The sequence below is a fragment of the Nelumbo nucifera genome, chromosome 4 (genome assembly GCF_055504915.1).
Source record: "Nelumbo nucifera cultivar China Antique chromosome 4, China Antique-T2T, whole genome shotgun sequence".
Taxonomy (NCBI): Eukaryota; Viridiplantae; Streptophyta; class Magnoliopsida; order Proteales; family Nelumbonaceae; genus Nelumbo; species Nelumbo nucifera.
This window is the reverse complement of record NC_142652.1, coordinates 58885307-58894850: the sequence shown is the minus strand read 5'-3', so window position 1 is coordinate 58894850 and position 9544 is coordinate 58885307. Positions and strand designations below refer to the sequence as shown.

The 9544-nt window shown below is 33.3% G+C and overlaps 1 pseudogene; it reads left to right on the top strand.

Annotated features, from left to right (window-relative positions):
• Positions 1–6979: 6979 nt before the first annotated feature.
• On the top strand, positions 6980–8139 carry LOC104613392 (fasciclin-like arabinogalactan protein 2 pseudogene; annotated as a pseudogene).
• The last annotated feature ends 1405 nt before the right edge of the window (positions 8140–9544 follow it).

Here is a 9544-nt window from a genome sequence, read left to right as displayed (position 1 = left end):
GCACCCTTTTTATTTATTCACAATATAGTTCAATGCACTTCCCGTGAGATTTGAATTTCAAATTCTTGTATAAATAGTATGAATTATGTTTAGAGAACTTGTGACTATTATAGAGCTATTAGGAGGGGATTAAATCATTCTTAGAAATATTTTAGAGCTCGTTTTCAACATTATGAAGGCTTACTAAAAGAGGAAAGAGCCATTGAGGCTTCAAACAGTTAAGAGACTTTTTGTTCTTCGTAAATTAGTTGATTGTTTCAACCTTACCAAAATGTAGGACATATGTTGGAAATGTCAGAAATGTCGAGGGGAAATATTGTAAAAATTAGAGACATTATGAAAATATTATGAAATATGTGGAAATATGCAATGATATTTTGTAAAATAATAAAAGAAGCATAAATTCATATTTCTAGACTATTATCTTATTCACAACCATTATATAAAGCTAAGAAACTAAGATCAGTAATAAATTAATAAATGATGAAGTTGTACTATAAACTTCAAAAGTAAATAATTAACATCTAAATTGCATAATATATTATATAAATAAAAATAAGGTTTAGCATCATATTCAAACCATCACATAAAGCCAAAATACTAAGATTGATAATAAAATGACAAAAAAATGAAATCACCCTACAAACTTCAAGAGTTAAGTGTTAATAGTTGAAGTACATGATCTATTACATAAATAAAAACTCAAATTAAAATCATATCTAAAAAGAATTTCTAGGTGGTTGGTGGTCATCATCTCCCTTAGGTGGGTGATAATACTATTATTCTGGTGATTTGCAATGTTGTTGCCAACTCATCACATTTTGATAATACCACCTCCTATAATCTTCTATAAAGCATTGATTGTTTTCTTTGTCAATTCTTTGGAAACCTCCTATTTGGGGGTATTATTCATATCCATATCCATGTCCATGTTCATATCCATATCCATAACCATAAGAAGTCACACTACGAGCTTGTCCAAAGAACCCATAATCATAATTTTGTTGGGTTCTAATCCCAAATGCTTGTAATCGAGTTTGGCTATCTTGACTTAAAATGGAATATTTATAATATGATGACGTAAAATCAGTAGTACCCCACTTATAAAATCTAAAAGAATTTCCTATCTCCATTGAGCTTAAGTTTTTTGACAATGGTTGCTCATAATTAGCTTCTACTCTCTTCCTTCGTTGTTAATATTGCCTTCTCGATTCATTTGTAGAAGTTGTAACATGAGAAGCTTGACCATGATCTAACCTTGATCCTCCAATATTTAAGCTCAAATGTCTTTGATTTTGATTCATGTTATGTTTTTGGGTACTACCCCCATCATCACCTTTACCACCATCGCCACCATCATCATCATCATCATCACCACTTCCACTTCTTGTGTTGCTTGGAGTTACAAATTTATCAGACCAATCTTGATCTTCATCTTCATCTTCATATTCCTCTTCCTTAATTTGTTGTTGCCCTTGATTTTAAAATGCCATAAAATCATTGACATTAATTCCCATCTCATTGACTATTCAAGAATTTGGCATTCCACTTGGTTCATCTAGCAAAGGCTTAGGAAACGTTATCCATTCATAGAGTGGATTCTCTTCATTTTCTTCAACATATATATACATCCAGAAGGTCTAGATGATCAGTACAAATCTATTTTTCTTTATCACCTTTAAGATGTTTTGCCTTTAGCCTCAAGTTGTAGTGGACAAAAACTAATTTTTTAAGCTTTTCATGATAAGCGGTTCCGTTGTTTTGTGTGGATAAGAGAGAACGTTCTCCAATTTCTTTCACATCTTGATGATATATCTATTTGAGATAACACACGTATAGCTATACGTCTCAAAGTAGGAGCATCAAGTCCATACATCATCCACCATTCAACTGTAAATATTAATTTTTTGTATTAATTTAATTGTTCAACTATAATTATAAATAGACTCATGAAGTCTAATTTAAAAAACCAAATAAACACACTCTAATTGAACATTGGCAATGTGATATCACTCTAATTGTCTTCCAAATGGGCAAATTTTATCCCTAATTTTTAACACCTACAAAGACAAGGTATGTGACAATTGATAAATAGTTGATAATAATAATAGTAATATTAAAAATATAATAACTAATGTATATGCTTATATACTTATTTATCACAATTTACATGTATTACCTCTTTCATGCAATCAGCTTGACCATTAGGATTTGATTCTAATCTTTCGATGACATTTTGTAATGCTTTCAACAAATTTGCATGACCCCCAAATAAATATTTGTATTGATATTTTGGGTTAAGATAACATGCATTTAAAAATTAAAATATAAACTTTTATATCATTATAAAAATAGATAAATAAAATGACAAGAGTAAACTATTTACTAGTTTCATGAAGGGGTGCTTAAGTTATTTTGTCTATCTTTTGTTTATAATCTTTCAGTACCCTTGATAAGATCTTGTAATGACTCGGATAAATTCCTTCATAAGTCTTATGGCCTCAAACACTGATCCCTTGGTTGGCCATGTATCACCATCAACCATTCTTAAAACCTTATATATATAGGCTCCAAGATATTAACCACAATATGCACAGAATCCCAAAATGAATTGCTACAAACTACTTCCTCAATTGTTCCACCTTCAAGCTTCTTACTAAGGTCACATTCTTCCCATTTTTAAGAGTTAAATAAATTTCTCAGACCTTGCCTATGTTTTTTTATGCTTTTAAGAGTAATGAAGTTTGTAGAAAATCGTGTCACCTTTGGTCAAACAACGTTCCCCCCACATTGTTCTCTCATCATAACCCTTGGTTAAACACTGATCCCTTGGTTGTCTTGTTTTGTTTTACTTTGACTTTTCTATGCTTAGTTGTCATTAGTTGTAGTCTTTTAGAAGGATTCCTATTTCAAGGTAGATTTGTTTTCCTAAATTAAAGGGATCTTCATTAGTTAGGAGTTTCCTTATAAGATTAAGAGTTTCCTTATAAGATAATGATTTTTACATTCCTATATAAAGGCTACAACTATGTAAACGAGATATCATCAATAATATAGAGGTATTTTCAACAAACTTAATTTTGTCTTCTTGTGTTCTTGGTAGAATACAACATCTTGACTTATCAAAACCTTTGTGGCGTCTTCAAGATTGAATTCTTTAAGGACTTAGTTTCCTTAAGGTTCTACTCTGATCAACTACAACTTGTTTTTTAGCTTTTGGGTGTGCATAACAACTTGATTCAAGAGTTTCTAGAGCAGGTCGTCTACTTGGTTCTTATCATTTGGTATTAGAGCCTTGGTTCTAGAAATAGGTTATTTATCCTTGTTTTGTGTTTTTCTTTGATCTTTGCGTGTTTCTTGTGTTGTCATTGCATAGTTTCTTTGAGTTCTTCCATTCGACTTCTTTGTGTTTTTGAATAGAATCAATTATGTTTTGTGTGTTTAGTTTGGCAAAAAAAATGAAGAAAAGAAAAAAAAAAGAGACAGAAAAGAACATCCAATTCGAAAAGAAAAAAAAGGAGGAGTTAGATTTCAGATCTGATTCCCAGCATAAATGGGATTTCTTGAATTGCAAGATCATATTCCTATAAGTCATAACGAGTTCTCCTTTCCTTTTTGGGTTTGACTAGTTGATTAATTCAAGAGCCAACTGTATAATCCTTTTTTGAGCTGGGATTTCTTTTCCTTAAACAGTTGTCTTACTATATTAATTAGTACTAATCTTTATCAAATAAGGATTCTTGTGTCTAATTTAATTTAATTTTGTGCAAGGCTGTTTTGTGTATTCTAGTAATTTCTTTTGCATGTCTTTTGCTTCATTTTGAAGTTTTCTTATTCTTCTTGGCTCCTATAATTGATTTTTTTCTTCCTTCCTTATTTCTATCGTTTGCCTCAACTAAGTTTTTAAAGTTCTGATTTTGAGATACGCCAGCATCTAACCGATTACTCCTTGAGATTTGTCGATTTCGATCCTACTAAGAACATAAAGGGGGCTGGCTTGAGTGAAAAAAAAGAGGTGAAATCATCATCGAGAAGAGTCAAATAGTGTGAAACACGAGTGATAACAATCTGATTTGAGTGCAAAACACGTGTGAGGAACAAAATTTCTTTTATTTCCAATGAGTTTTTGTAGGTTATAAACATGAGTATTGAAGGAGAACCACAAGAGATTGACATTAAATTATTCATAAGGGCTGTTAATGAACAATTTAGAAAGTTAAATGCAAGGCTGGATGATTTTCAATCCCCATCTATTTCTAAGTCCACTAGAAGACGTGTATTTGAGGAAGAAGAGGAAAATGATTTGGATTTGGAGAAATCAAGTTCTAGACGAGGCAAGAAGGTTGTTTCCAAGAGAGATAGCAATTTGGGCAGCATAAAGATGAAGATTCTGACATTTCAACGAAAGAATGATCTCGAACTATACTTGGAGTGGGAAAGAAAGGTTGAACACGTATTTGATTGCCATGATTACTCTGAGGAGAAGAAAGTAAAACTAGCAGCCGTGGAGTTCACAAATTATGCAAGCATATGGTGGGATCAATTGGTGATTAATAGGCATAGGAATGCAGAGAGGCCAATTCGGTCATGGGAAGAGATGAAATCGGTAATGCGCAAGAGATTTATACCTAGCCATTACTATAGAGATTTGCATAGAAAGTTGCAAGGACTGGTTCAAGGTTCCATGAGTGTAGAGGACTATTACAAAGAGATGGAGATAGCCGTGATTAGAGGAAACATAGAGGAGAACTGAGAAGCAACAATGGCTAGATTTATTGGCTGCTTGAACAATGAGATTGTTGACGTGGTGGATTTACAACACTATGTGGAGATGGAGGAGCTATTGCACAAATTCATTAAAGCGGATAAGTAAATCAAATCAAATCAAAAGGGTCCAAATCTGGTTCTTCATGGAAACTTAATTGGAAGGACAACAAGGCTGTCTCAAAAACAAAAGAGGAAGCAAAGAAAAAGGATTCGGTTGTTGTTCATAAGGGTAAAACCAACAGTAAAACTTCTTCTAAGTCACGTGAAGTTAAGTGTTTTAGGTGCCAAGGATTCGAGCATATTGTTTCTCAATGCCCAAACAAAAGAGTTATGATTGTGTTAGAGAATTGAGAAATAGAAAGTGCTAACTCAAGAGGGGATGACATGCCACTATTCGAGGGTGATTCGGGCATATTGTTCTATGTGATGTGGCACCAATGCATATTGGTCATATATTTATTGGTCGACCGTGGCAGTTTGATAGGAAGGTTACACATGATGGGTATAAAAACCGTTATTCTTTTGTAATGAATAACCGAATTGTTGTACTAACCCCTCTCAAACCTTTGCAAGCTTATGAAGATCAAATTAGGATAGCAAGAGAGTGCAAAATGAGAGAAGAACAAAAGTGTGAACAAGAGCAAAAGAAAATGAAAGAAAGTGAACAAGCAAAAGCAAAGAGAGCAAATGAGACCGAGAGGAAAAGTGCAAGTGGAAAGAGTGAGGCCGAGAGAAAAATTTGAGAGAAAAGTATACAAAAAGGAGAGACAAGCAAGGGAATGAGTATATTTGCTGAAAAAAAAAATGAGGTTAAGAGTGGCATGATTGCAAGGCAGCAACTACTTGTACTTGTGTACAAGTATATTTACTTTTCTACTAATGACCTTAACCCCTCTTTGCCTACTGTTGTTGTGTCTTTATTGTAGGAGTTTGAACACCTTCCCCCCTTCAAAAGACCTCCTTAAATAGGCTTTCAAGAAGTCTAGAGGCCTCTCTTAAAGCTTCTAAAATTGGTTGCCCTTCTCTCTTCTTGAACCTTCTAGAGTGCTGCCCCCCTTTCTTCATTTGAAGCCTCTAGAAGTTATTGCCCCTAGCTCCCTGTGGGCTGCACTTTGGGCTGCAACTTAGCTGAATTTTGAGTTGTTTTGGGTTACAATCTAGATTGCTCTTGAGCTGAAATGGGCCTCCTCTTTGCTGGGCCGAATTTAGCTTTCTTGCTAGGCTCTCTTTGGGTTCTACCAAAGAGTATAGCATGGGTACATGGGCCGAATGATCCTTTATTGCTCTCTTGGCTAGGCTGAGATAAATTAATTTAATTTTGGCTCTTTTTTCTTATTTTATGCCTTTTTTTTATTGAATTGGTTTCCCTGAAATATTTCCTAAAATTAAATTAAAAATGGGGTGAAACTCAAACAAGCCATCATAAAATCATGCATAAAACTTCATAAATTGTAGGTAAACCATGTACTCATCATAATACAAGTTTTATTATTAGTTATTAGCTTATTACAACAAAACAATCATATTTTATTAATTTTATTATCAAAATATTTCATTCTTCTAAATTTATTATGATTATATATTTACTAAAATATCATTATTTTTAGATAAACATCATCATTTGCAATAATTACTACAGTTTTTTAGATAAAATACTTCAATTTTCTAAATTTATTATGAATTTTGACATATCTATAAGTTTATAATAAGGTTTTTAATTTTTATATGCTTATTATGAATTTTAATAAGTTTATTATAAATTTAATTGTTTACTTATTTAAATAATATATTCATCCATTTTAATAAATTTTAAATTTATATACTGATTTATTATGAGTTTTGACATGTTACAAGGTTATTGGTTATCCTATTGTTGTTTATGTGTAATTTTGATTTATTATAAATTTTAATCAATTGTAAGAATTAAATTATAGGCTAAGCATTTAATACTTCTATTACTATAAATTTAAGGGTAAAATACAAAAACCTCCCCTAAAGTTTTTGACAATCATAAAAATATCCCCTTCAGTTTCACTTTAACAAAATCCTCCCCTGATTTTTTAAAAAATTCAATAAAACCTCCCTTCCGTCACTAGTCCAGATGGAAAACGTTAAACCAGTGCATCAATTTTTTCCAAATACCCATTTTAGCCTAACAAAATTGATAACAACACACCCGAAACTGCTACCGTATTTTCATTCTACTCAAATAATGCAGCTCTTCCCGATGGCCACAGGAACAATAACCCTCTCTCCTCCTGCTCCTAGTCGGGGTCAGCGATGCACACAATATCATGTGCATCCTAGCAAAGTACCCCAAATTCTCCATCTTCAATCAATACTTAGCTGTCACTCAGCTCATCGTAGAGATCAACCAACGCGAGACCATTGCGGTCTACATAGTCTACAATGGCAGCATGTCAAACCTCCTATCCAAACACCTCTCCATTTACACCATCAAATTATAAAAAATGTCCTATCCCTTCATGTTCTCCTCGATTATTTTGGAGCATAGAAGTAGCATCAAATGACAAATGGTACGGTCTTGACTGCCACCATGCTCCAAGCCACTAGCCACTGGCTCCGCCCCCAACGCTTCTAGCTTTGTCAACATCACCAATCTCAAAGGCAATAAGGTTGGCTTTGGAGCCGAATCCAACCACGGCAAGGTCATGGCATCCGCTGAAGACGAAGCCCTCACTCCGGGCCCCAACCAGCTAAACCTTACATCTTTAATATCAAAGTGAGGTTGTAAGGTTTTCGCGGATATGCTAGTGGCTTCCGAAGCTGAGCGGACATTTGACAACAACATTGAAGGAGGGTTAACGATGTTCTGCCCCACTGACCAGGTGTTTAAGGACTTCATGCCCAAATAAAAGAACCTAACAGCGGATGGGAAGAATTTGTTGTTGTTGTATCACGGAATTCCTATTTACCATTCCATGGAAATGTTGAGGTTGAACAACAGAGTTGTGATCACGTTGGCAATAGATTGTGCCAATAAGTATGATTCCACAATTCAGAACGATGCATGAGTTGGTAAAATTGGAGAACATCATGACAGCCAAGATAACAAGGACATTGCTAGACCAACATCCTCTAGCGATTTACACTATCGACAAAGTGTTGTTACTCAAGGAGTTATTCAAGGCTTCGCCAATGATAATGCCAATGCTAGCTCCAACATTGGCGCCTATGGTTGCCAAGTCTCCCAAGGCACCGAAGCATGTGTCACCACCAATACCAGAGTCCATGTCTCGGAATGGTGAACTGTTTGATCAAACTGTGGTTGACGACAACAACGTTGTTAGATTTAACGATGAGAGATGGACGGTAGTGATTTTTGTGCTGCTACCAATTTGGCTAGGGTAAAATGGTTATTTGGACAATTTAGGAGAGGATTTTGTGACGGAAGGGAGGTTTTTGTTGAATTCTTTAAAAATTCAGGGGAGGGTTTTGTTAAAGTGAAACTAAAGGGAAGGCTTTTATGATTGTCAGAAATTTCAAGGGTGGTTTTGGTTTTTTACCCATAAATTTGATATAAAAAATCAGAATAAATTTATTAAAGTTTATACTAAGTCATAATTTATTATAAGTTTAGTATTAAAAATCAGAATAAATTCATCAAGTTTAATAAGAAATCAGAATTTATTACAATCTTAATACTAAGAAATCAGAATTTTACTATCAAAATATTTTATTTTTCTAAATTTATTATGTTTATACACATTTTTATCAATAGATAAACACACCATTTGCAATAATCACTACAGCTTTTTTTAGATAAAATATTTCAATTTTCTAAATTTATTATGAATTTGGACATATCTATAAGGTTATACTAAGGTTTTTAACTTTTATATGCTTATTATCAATTTTAATAAGTTTATTATAAATTTAATTGTTTACTTGTTTAAATAATATATTCATCCATTTTAATAAATTTTAATTTTATATACTAATTTATTATGAATTTTGACATGTTACAATGTTAGTTATCCTATTTTTGTTTATGTGTAATTCTGATTTATTATAATAATTTTTTAACTCTGATTTATTATTAATTTTAATGAATAGTAAGAATTAAATTATAGGTTAAGCATTTAATACTTCTATTACTATAAATAAACGTTTTATATGCATGCCTATTTTGTATTCTAGTTTTCTTTTGTTTTTATTTCTTTAATTTTATGAACATTTTATTTTAAATATTAAGTTTAAATATGTGTCAATATGAATAATTTATATTAACATAATGGGTATTAGTGTTCTTAAATATATATTATATAATATAAATATATGTATATTTGTAGTATATTGTTATGTGTTTAAATAATATACTATTTTATTTTAATATGTGATGTAACCGTTTCTGGTCACGTATCAATTTTTTCGTGATGTATCAAATTTTTTGGCTAAGTACCTCATTAGTGACATATGCTCCCAAGTGGCATGTGACTCAGAGGCTGAAGTGGAGCTCCCTAGTGGCGAGCTGTCTGGTGGCGAGCTACCTAGTGGCGAACTTCCTGGTGGTGAGCTCCCTGGTGGTGAATTGCCTGGTGGCGAACTACCTTGATGAGCTGCTTGTTGGTGAGCTATCTGGTGGCGAGCTGACTAGGTGCCTAGTGTCGAGCTACCTTGATGAGGTGTCGGGCTGACCAGGTGTTGAGCTGCCTGGTGAAAAGCTAGATTGACAAGCTTCATTGCTCTTTAGAGACCTACAAGGAACCAAATGTCAGAAGACCCGGGGTGGCTAACCCGGCGATGTCGCTCCGAT